General features: G+C 30.0%; 1 long non-coding RNA gene across 1 annotated transcript; it reads right to left on the minus strand.

Moving 5' to 3' along the window:
- Positions 1–4,949: 4,949 nt before the first annotated feature.
- On the minus strand, positions 4,950–9,149 carry LOC110271754 (uncharacterized). Its single transcript, XR_002362385.2, has 2 exons — positions 6,512–9,149; positions 4,950–6,076 (listed from the first exon to the last, which is right to left on the minus strand). It is a non-coding gene; the product is annotated as an uncharacterized LOC110271754 (long non-coding RNA).
- Positions 9,150–11,309: the final 2,160 nt, after the last annotated feature.

Below are 11,309 nucleotides of genomic sequence, written 5' to 3' on the forward strand. Positions count from 1 at the left end.
TACGCAAAACCCCCATTTTCAAGTTTCACTCAACATAGAAATCAGAGTCTTCGGTACCCCACAATGAGGATTTCTTGTTAGAAAGTGAAGGAAATTAATCCAAATTATACTGGTCATTAGACTTATAATTTGTTAATGAGATAAGTGAAAATGAATTTAATAATAGTATCTCTATTTTTTTTTTTTTTTTTGTCGAAGTTCAGGCCAAGTAAAAGCAGAACCAAGCCCAAACACAAACAGGATTTAGAGAGAGAGATATTCAAAGTACATAACTCTTCCTTACCAAAAAAAAAAAAAAAAAAACACACACACACAACTCCTAATTTCTACTCCCATCTTCCCTACATATCTCATATGGCTCTGTTGAGAATGATCTCCTCCCAAGACATCATATGAGTCCCATACTACCAACTTAATCAGAGTGCAGAGGCTGCAATTTTGTCACTGGCGTAGAGATGAGGCACGAATTATGGCTCTGGTTTCACGCTCCTTGAAGCGTCAGTTGTCCTCCTTTTTTCGATTTACATGCTCATAATTCTGGCTTTTCAAAGCCGTGTTGTTTTGGGTGAAGTTGTGTTGTGATTTTTGTTAGGACTGGTCAAAATCTATTTATTTGAAAATAAATAGATATAACATTGTCATGTAATTGAGAAATTTAGGTTTAATGTATTAGTTTTCATGCATAGTATTTATTAATAATGAGATAGATATTTATAGTAGTGAGATTTTTGTTATTCAAATGGCCTAATGAGTTAGAATTTTGTTGTGGAAATATGTTTTATCTATTTTGCTCAAATAGCAACTATATAAACTAATTAAGCATTCACAAAAGACTTGGTAATCATAATGTTAGTATGGGTGGTGTTATACCCTGAAAAATATAGGCCATGTAATATTATTATTTAAAATTGGGGTTAATAGTCAAATTCGTCCCTAAAAGATCATTCATTCTTTAAATTAGTCCTCAAATAAATTTTTTAGTCATATTAGTCCTTGAAAGATAAAATGTAAGTCAAATTGGTCCTTCCGTCAGTTGGATAATGACGTGTCAGGTCAGTGACACCTAGCACGCCATGTGTCACTTGACATGTAAAAAAGTTATTTATAATCAAAATAGCCCTTGAAAGTCTAGACGTAAGTCATTTCATCCTTAAAATTTTAAAAATTAATCAAATTAGTCCTTTAATTCTTCTCAAAATCCCTCTTATTTTTTTCTATTCTAAAACATTTTTCTTACATAATTATATTTTGCTGGAATATATATATATATATATATATATATATATATATATATATATATATATATATATATATTTGTTAACCTAAACAAAAGTATATTCTCAAAATCAAAATTTATGTATGTTAATCTAAACAAAGTTATACTACTATTTTTTTTTACTACATCTCTTTTTTTCATTGCAGTATTACTTACATATAAGATCCAATGGTAGTGATACTTAGAGTCAAAATTCAAGAAGATCCACAAATTTTGCTTCAATTCCAAACTTTACAAAATATTAAAAATTTGTTGCTTAATTATTATTATTATTATTATTATTATTATTATATATGCTAAATGAATTGCTTCTTAAGCGTTATACATGCAAAGATCATAATAAAATTTTGTGTGTTTCATATGTTTGAGATAGATTATATAATTTTTCTTTTTATTTCACAAATCAATGAGATAAAATGAAATAGGAAACATTATACCTATGCATAGCACAGGCTACTCCGCACTAGTACATTATATAAATAGATATGTTTCGTATTAAAATAAAATTTCTTGTGTTTTAAATGAAATATTTAAAAAAACTATATTAGAATATTAAAATAAATATAGTAGTTATTTTAAATATTTTAGATTTTATTAAATAAGTATAGTAGTTTTTTAATTAGAATATTAAGATTTAAAAAGTGATCCCACAAATCAGTTTTTTAATTATTAAGTTCTATCATATAAATTAAACAATAATAAAATTATAATTTTAAAAAATTTAAAAGATTTAAATTTTAAAATAATTATTATATTATTTATTAAAATTTAAAATATTAAATTTTTAAATATATAATTAACAATAATTTAATAAATTTATTTAAATAAAAAAATTCACTATAAAAAATTACAATTTGAAAATGTAAAATTTTAAAATACAAATGACAAAATAATTTTATAAAAATTTAATTATTTTATGTAAAGAGAATTTTGTTTATTAAGATTTAAAAAATAATATTAAAATTAGTAGTATAAAAAATATTTTAAATTTAATATTATGAAAAAATAAAAAATTTATATAAGGACTAATTTGATTAATTTTTAAAATTTTAAGATGAAAATGACTTACGTCTAGACTTTCAAGGACTATTTTGATTATAAATAATTTTTTTACATGTCAAGTGACATGTGGCACACTAGGTGTCACTGACTTGATACGTCATCCAATCATCTTGTGACATGTGGCATTAACCTGCCACGTGGTACTTAACGTGACACGTCATCATCCAACTGACCGAAGGACCAATTTGACTTACGTTTTATTTTTCAGGAACTAATATGACTAAAAAAATCATTTGAAAACTAAGAGTAAACTACCATTTCTACCCACGAAAGTTGAAAACGCTGACATATTTACCCATAAAAAAAAGAAATTACCATTTGTACCAATAAAAAATGGTTTTTACAAGCAAAATTATCCAAACCATAAAAAATTACCTAAAATCCCTAAATTACCCTTATCTTCGCCACCACACCACCTCCTTCATCCAATCACCTTTCTAACCCTAACTCTCTTCACCCAGCCACCACCCCCCTTTTCCTTTCTAATCTCAAATTCCACCACCACTATACCTCCATCATGATCTTCTTCACATGCTGCAGCAGCAGCAGCAACAACAACAATAATAGAAAAAGCAGAGAAAAAACGGTTCTTCCTCACTGAACAGCGTCGACGACGATGGTGGCAGTGACACCCACCGGTGCCGTCGCCCTCTCCTCCTTCTCTGATCTCTTGCGCGCTCTCTTCCTTCCAGACCAGTGACAACGACAGCGACGGACTCAATCAATAGCGGCGACAGATGTGACGAAGCCGACAGTAGCAGGGCGTGACGGCGGCGACAGCTCCCCCTTTCTTAGTTCTGGCTTGTATCTCCTCTTTGGGCTCCCTCAATAACGTCGACGATGATGCGATAGCGGCAGCGAATCCCCACGTTGCCAGTGCGGTCTCGCTCCCCCTCCTCTTCTCTTCTTCTTCCTCGGGTGGGGTGGGGGGGTGTGTGTAATGTCTCCATATGTGAGTTTTGGAGGGAATGGGAGTGGTGGCTGGGTGACGGGGGTGGTGGTAAAATTTGAGATTAGAAAGGGAAAGAGGGGTGGTGGCTGGGTGAAGAGGGTTAGGGTTTAAAAGGTGATTGGGTGAAAGAGGTAGTGTAGTGGTGAAGATAAGGGATTTTGTAGGTAGGAGAGAGTGTGGGGATAAAAAATCTGAAGATGGTTCTGTTGTTGTTGATGATGGTGAAGCCCTTCTTCTGAGTTGAGAATTTGAATAAGCAGAAGAGAAAGAGAAAAGTAAAACACAGAAGGAAAGCGAGAGAAAGAGAAAGAGGAAGGAGTTGGTAGAGTTGACGGATTATGGCGGCGGCGACGAGCTCAGAAAATGGAAGGAGAGAGAGGATGGGTTAGTGGTGGTGGTAGCAGTGGTGGGAAAAAGATGAGAACATTGAGAGAGAGAGAGAGGAGAGGGGAGGGGGAGGGGAGGAGATGATAGTGGTAGTAGTGGAGAGAATGATAATTTAGGAATTTTATTTAATTTTTTAGGGTTTGGATAATTTTGCTTGTAAAATCTATTTTTTATGGGTACAAATGGTAATTTTCTTTTTTATGAGTAGATATGTCAGCGTTTTCAACTTTCGTAGGTAGAAATGATAATTTACTTGAAAACTAATTTAAAGAATGAGTGATCTTTCAAGAATAAATTTGACTATTAACTCTTTAAAATTGGTTGTAGTTGTTACAGTATATGGTGTGTACAGTATTAGTAAATTTTTTTTGGCATTAGGATTTGATGGTGTGTTCATGTTTATTGGTTGGGAGAGCTAAAGAAACAACAATTCATGCATTAATGAGTGTTTGAGTAATGATTTAAGACGATGATATTAACACAGATCACGATTGATTGATTAGTTAAGTTAATGATTAAAGATTTTATTTATAAATTGATGCGAGTATGGTTAGTGATTAAGGATATAGGATTTATTTTATTTTTCTTTTTTTAAAATTATTGAATTTTCTACTACTTTTTTCAGAAGTTATGCTTCTCCCATTACACGAGTATGTAGTTAGAATTATTTTAAATAAAAAGTCCAAACATCTTATCAGGAGCCCGTTACACCAAAACCAAAGTCCACCACCATTCAAAAAAAAAATAACACAAAAGACTATTATTAAATTAATTAGCATTGCTAGAGCCAGCAATTTTAGTGTTTTGTAACCATCAATTAGTTATCAATAATGTTTTTAATGATGTAAAATTATATCTAATGGTGAGAGATCACTCACTTTTATTTTGATGGTTAAATGCTGACCAAAAAACACAAAAGTTGCTGCTCCTAGACTTTTCCTAAATTAATTTTTCCACTGCATCGTTAACATTAGCATTAGAATGACCAAATTTTAATGATCTACATAACTGGAGTTCATTATTGTCACTGGCTCACTGCAAAACAACTACTCTGAAATCTTGGATCCCGCTTCTGTATATAATGTCACCACATGCAATGAAATCTCAAAGAAAATGATGAAACTAAGACACACACGTCCACTGTTCAGTAGGTATTGAAAATTTTGCCTTTTAAGTACCATAGAATCTCCCTTTTAATTTTCTTTCTTAGCACGTGAGTTTTTATTTTTCATTTTTATTTCTAACAAGACCTTGACATTTTCTGTCATAATATTTTAATCTGACAGTCATTTTTAAAATTTCATTCATTCTTATAAATTTTGAAAGTACCTCAATAAGCAACACTGAAGTATTAAAAGCTAGATTACGTGGAAAGGTATTAAGAATAACTCGTTACTAGCAATGTGTATTTCTTGGACTTCCAGCTCCTATTTCTCATAGATTTTTGTCACCTTCCTCAATGGCACCATTTCTCGCTTCCACATAGAACTTCTGAACCTTTTGAATTGGTAGCTTCAATTTTTCTATTATCTTGAGTAGTTAAGCCTTGTTAGTTGTAAGATAACAACTGTAGCTCCATTTCTTTGGCTTCTATTTCCTTTAATACGGGCGCAAGGTCACCTTTGATCTCCTCCTCTTTCTCTTCTCTCCCATAAAATTGATTTAGAAGTTTCGAAATTGACACGCATGTGCAGGTCCTCTCATTTCTCCTCGCAATGAAAACACGTCTCTCAGCTCATTATTCATTTGAAAGCTTTCTTACTCCGATAGGCTCATTACCCATTGACCTGTGATGGCTGGTTTCTGCAGTTTAGTGGGTTGTTATGGCTCCATTACTTGTTGTTTGAACATTATTGACTTAAAATTCAAAATTTAGTCTTGATCCACCTCCTTGAAATCCTCTCGAACTTTGCCTAACCTAGTTTGAGTCTCGATTGAATGACGATGACCTTCGAAAATTTAAATCTATCCTTCTTCCTCCCCCCACTATCACGCCAAGCCATATTCCAATTCTCGATCGAGAGTGATCGAGTCATCATTTCTTGCAAGCATTCAAAATTAGAAACTAGTATTTCTGCCTCTTTCTTTAGCCCATTCATGAAGATACACATCAATGTATCTGTTCCCAAATTTCATTGGATTCATGCTGCTAACTTGAACTCCTGACGGTATTCAGACACAGTTCCATTTTGTCGGACGTCTAAAAGGGATCCCATTGGGTTTGTTGCCATACCTGGTTATCGCTTTAGGAGGTCTTGTTTAAATCGCATTCATGAATGGAAGGATGTTTGTTCCTCCCACCATTCAAACCAAGTTAAGGCTTCTCCTTCTAGTGCTATTCGGACGATATTAAGCTTCTCCGCAATGGCAACTTGAATGACACGAAAACACCGCTCGATCTTGCAAAGTAATACAAGTCAAACATATTACTCTTCCACATATTTCATTCTTCTAGGCTCACAAGAATAATGAACATTATCCCACAATTCTACTATCAACCAATCATTACACAGCTTTTTTCAAAGGACAAAATTTTAATTTGATCCAATAGTAAGTGAACAAAAAAAAAATCATCACAAAAGAAATGAAATGAATCTGCAACTAAGTTGCCAAGCTATAAAAGTCCATCACAAATTGATAATGAACTCAATCACTTAATTATTTTCTATTTATATATAACATCTTTCAATTCTTGAGCAACAGCTTATATATGCAAAGTTACTTGTAGTGAGAAAAACCAGATTTCACTGTTTAATGTTCTAATAAATCTCAAAACATGAACAATAACACAACAGAGAATGAAAACTCTATTTTGTAGCCAAGAGATCACTCACCACATTTCAACCATTTTGGAGCCAAAAGATCCTTCACCATATTTCAGCATCACAAGGTCAATTATACCATCAAATTTCAATATTCATGGGTCAAAAAAGCCAAATAACATCATTTTGCAACATAAGGGTCAAGCATATCATCATATCCGGTTTTTTTGGGTCATAGGGATCCTTCATCACAATTCAATTTCGCAGGGCCACACATCATTTTATCCGATTTTATTGGGTCACAGGGACTAAGATCCTTCATCACAATCCATAAGGCCACATATGTCATTACATTTCAATATGATTGGACAGAAAAAGCCAACTAAATAACCCTTCCACACTTTTCAGTTTCCTAGGATCATAAGCATCATGAACATTATCGAACAATTTTACCATCAACAAATCATTACACAACTTTTTCATGGGACAAAATCTTATTTGATCCACATAGCAAAAAAAAATTCATCACAGAAGAATTGAAACAATTCTGCAACTAAGTTTGTCATGCTGTAAAAGTCAATCATATATCATTCTGCAACAAATTCTTTTCCCAAACGGCTCAAGCATACAAGGTGCAAGGTAGAATTGAAATAAATTCAAACTCCAGAGTCATGTCCAAATCATAAAGATGGAAGAGAAAACAGTGCATCCCAGAAATTTCAAATGGCAAAACTCAATTGCCCGTACTTCAGTAACGAAAATAGATGGGGAAATAAAGAAAAACCAACCTTTCCAAAACCAATTCATCCCCGAGATAATAAGAAAATAGCACCAATAATTGAAAGCAAACCTTTTTCATTTTGTGGACATGAATATATTCCATAAGAGCAACGAGAAATTTTGTAAAACACAAATTGACAATGAATTCAGTAGCTCGATTATTTTCTGCTTATCTATAATATTTTTCAACAAAATAATTATCTAACATCTTTCAACTCTTGAGCAGCTTATATATGAAACGAAAAACTAGATTTAACTGTTAACTATTCTGATAAATTTCAAAGCATGAAGAAGAACACATTTCAACCAAGATAAACACTATTTTGGAGCCAAGAAAGAAATCCTTCACCACATTTCAACCACATTGGAGCCAAGAAACCCTTCACCATATTTGAAGGTCATAGGGGTCAACTATACCATCAAGCTTCAATATTCATGGGACAAAAAAAGCCAAATAACATCATTTTGCAACATATGGGTCAAGCATATCATATCCGATTTTCGGGTCATAAGGACTGAGATCCTTCACCACAATTCAATTTCATAAGGCCACACATCATTGTATCCGATTTTTTCATTCAATTTCATAGGACCACACATCATTGTATCCGATTTTCTAGAGTCATATCCGATTTTCGGGTCATAGGGACTATGATCCTTCATCACAATTCAATTTCATAGGACTACACGTCATTGTATCCGATTTTCTAGAGTCATAGGGACTAAGATACTTTGCCACAATTCAATTTTGTAAGGCCACATATATATCATCTTATCCGATATTATCGGGTCATAGGGACTAAGATACTTTCCCACAATTCATAGGGTTGGATCATAGGGACTAAAACCCCTCATCAAAATTCATAGTTTCACAAATATTGTTACATATCAATAACATTGGACAGGAAAAGCCAAGTACATTACCCTTCCACACATTTCAGTTTTCTAGGGTCACAAGAATCATAAAAATTATCGCACAATTTTACCATCAACAAATCATTACACAACTTTTCCAAGGGACAACATCTTATTTGATCCACTTAGTAAAAAAATTCATTGCTAAAGAATTGAAACAATTCTGTAACTAAGTTTGTCATGGTGTAAAGTCAATCATATATCATACTGCAACAATTTTCTTTTCCCAAACGGCTCAAACATACATTGTGCAAGGTAGAATTGAAATAATTCAAACTCCAGAGTCACATCCAAATCATAAACATAGGAGAAAACAGAGCATCCCACATCAAATGACAAAACTCAATTGTCCATAATTCAATAACAGAAAAATAGTTGGGAAAATAAAGAAAAAACCAATTATTCCAAAACCAATTCATCCCCAAGATAATAAAAAAAGTAACATCATAATTAAAAAGCAAGCAAACCCTTTTTCTTTTCTTGGACTTGAATATATTCCATAACAGCAATAATTTGCAGGAAAAAAGCCATCTTTATAATGAACTCCGACGTTAAGCATCAAAATGCAAAGATTTGAGAGAAAATAAAAAACTTCTTTATAAAGAGAACCAACAAAAGAAAAGAGGGGGATCCATCTCCATTACCGAAACGTGAAGATAATAAAATTTCTTCTCCCACCATTGTTGATCCATACATTCTTTAGAACCCTAAACAAGCAGATTTTGCAAAAACCAATTCCCTCGTATTCATCCTTGAAATTTTGTTGAAATGAGCCTCCGAAATTCACCCACATGGTGCCTTGATCCCATTACTCCGTTTCCATTATTCAAAGAAATAGCAGAGAAAGAAAGAACCCAGCAATTGAGAAAGAAGGGAAAATAAAGAATAGTGCCACAGAAAACTGAAGTTACGGAGAATAAAAACCACTTATTGAGAAATCACAACCAACTTAGGAAGTGAAGTTGAGAAGAGAGATTCGCATTCTTATAGACGTCGTCAATGGCGGTGTTTTGCACTTTTTTTTTTCTTTTGTTGGTCAACGACTAATTGGCTTATGCATTTAAGTTGGTCAATTGACTAATAATTTAATTTTTTTTTAGGTTTAATTATTTTATCTTATAGTTTTATTAAATTTTTAATTAAATTTTTATATTTTTTATTTTTTAATTAAATTTTATATTACTTTTAATTTTGTAATTATGTTTTTTTTATGTTAAAAATATTAAAATTAACATAATATTTTTATCAAAATACATGCAATCAAATATTTTATTAATTTTTTAATTATAAATATCTTTAAATATGAAGAAATATACCGTTAACTCTAATATCTTTTACATTAGAAAAAATTTAATTACAAAATTAAAACATTATAAAAATTTAAATAAAAAAAAGTATAAAGATTTAATTAAAAATTTAGTAAAATTATAAAAATTAACAGAATAATTAAATTTTTTTATTATATTTTTTTATAATGATATGAAGTGGTGTTCTCTGTGCTATTAATAAAGCTTAGTTAAAAATTAATAAACAAAAATTATTAACATTTAATTTATTTAATTATTACAAAAATAACAACCAATAACATATTAAAATAAATATATATTATAAAAATTTTAAAATATAATTATATATAAAGTATTATAAATAATAAAAAATATAAATAATAAAAGTAATAAGAGTATTTTTTAAGTTGTTTTAAAAATATAATAAATATTTTTATTTTGTATTTAATTATCTAATAGAATTATTTTTAAGTAGATAGATTCTTTTTTATTTATTGGTGTAAATATTATTTATAGATGAACCATAAATTTATGAAATAAAATAATAGTGATAAGAGTCTTATGTATAATATATAAGTAGGTCAAATATTATGAAATTTAAATATTTTGTAACTTAAAATTTGTTATAATAATATTATTATTATTATACTATTAATATAGATATTTATGCCATTTAATTGATATTTTATATTTTTATTAAATAATAATATATAATAAATTAATTAATTATGAAAATTATGGTTTTAATTTTTATTTTTTAAAAAATATTTTATTAAAAATTGATTGATTAATTTTTAAGTTTTGCTACATAATCAAAATTGATGATATAATATTATGAGAAAAAAATATGATTTAAATTCAATATATTAAAAAGTTATATCAATTTTATATAATAAAAGTAGATAAATATATAGATTGTTGTGATTTGTTATGGTCAACATTAACACTTTATGATGAAAAGATAAATTTGCTGTTAGATAAATGTCTTATATAAAATTAAAATTAAAATTTTTAAAATTTTAAATTTTATTTTAAAAGATAAAGTGTGATCTTTTAGTATTTATTTTATAAATAAGATAAAAAAATATAAAAAAATTATTTAAAAATAAAACATCATACTTTATCTTTTAAGTGAAAATTCGAAATTTAGAAGATGTAAAAATTATATACCACTGTGAAGGATAACAACGACCTCTTTTCTGTGAGCATTTTATAGTGACATTAACACTCTTTTTCTCCATATTTGTCATTTGAATTTGATATTTTTTTCTTTCCTTTAAAATTTCATAAATAATAGATGTTTGTCTTTTTCTATTGCAAGTCAAAAAGTGGTTACTATTGTGAAATAAATAAACAAGGAAGATATAAATATAAGATAGAGAAATATAAATATAAAATTTTAGTATTAATGTTCATCAATATAATTATCTTGATATAATAGAAGTAATTTATATATATATTACTAATATAAGTAGTATCGTATGCAAAAGAGAGAAAAGAGTATAAAAGAGAGAGAGAATATTGTTATTGATTATTGTTGTTCGTGTGTATATGGCCTACATCATGCCCTATTTATACATGCATGAAGTACTTGTTTTTCAACCTTCATTTAATGTGATTCTCTAGGTAACATGATCATTTTATCATGGAAAAGGTTGAACCGTTCAATGGACATCTACTTTTGTTCTTATCACAACACTCCCCTTGGATGTCCATTTAGAATTATTGCCTCATTAAAATCTTACTAAAGAAAACCCAATGAGAAAACTTTAGTGAAGGAAAACGAGTACAATATCCTTTGTGATGGGGACTGTCTCATTAAAAACATTGTCAAGAAAAATCCAATGAGAAAAAACCTGACCAAGGAAAAAAGAGTATAGTCTCTCCCT

Source organism: Arachis ipaensis, chromosome B5 (assembly GCF_059453495.1).
Source record: "Arachis ipaensis isolate K30076 ecotype BB chromosome B5, ASM5945349v1, whole genome shotgun sequence".
NCBI lineage: Eukaryota > Viridiplantae > Streptophyta > Magnoliopsida > Fabales > Fabaceae > Arachis > Arachis ipaensis.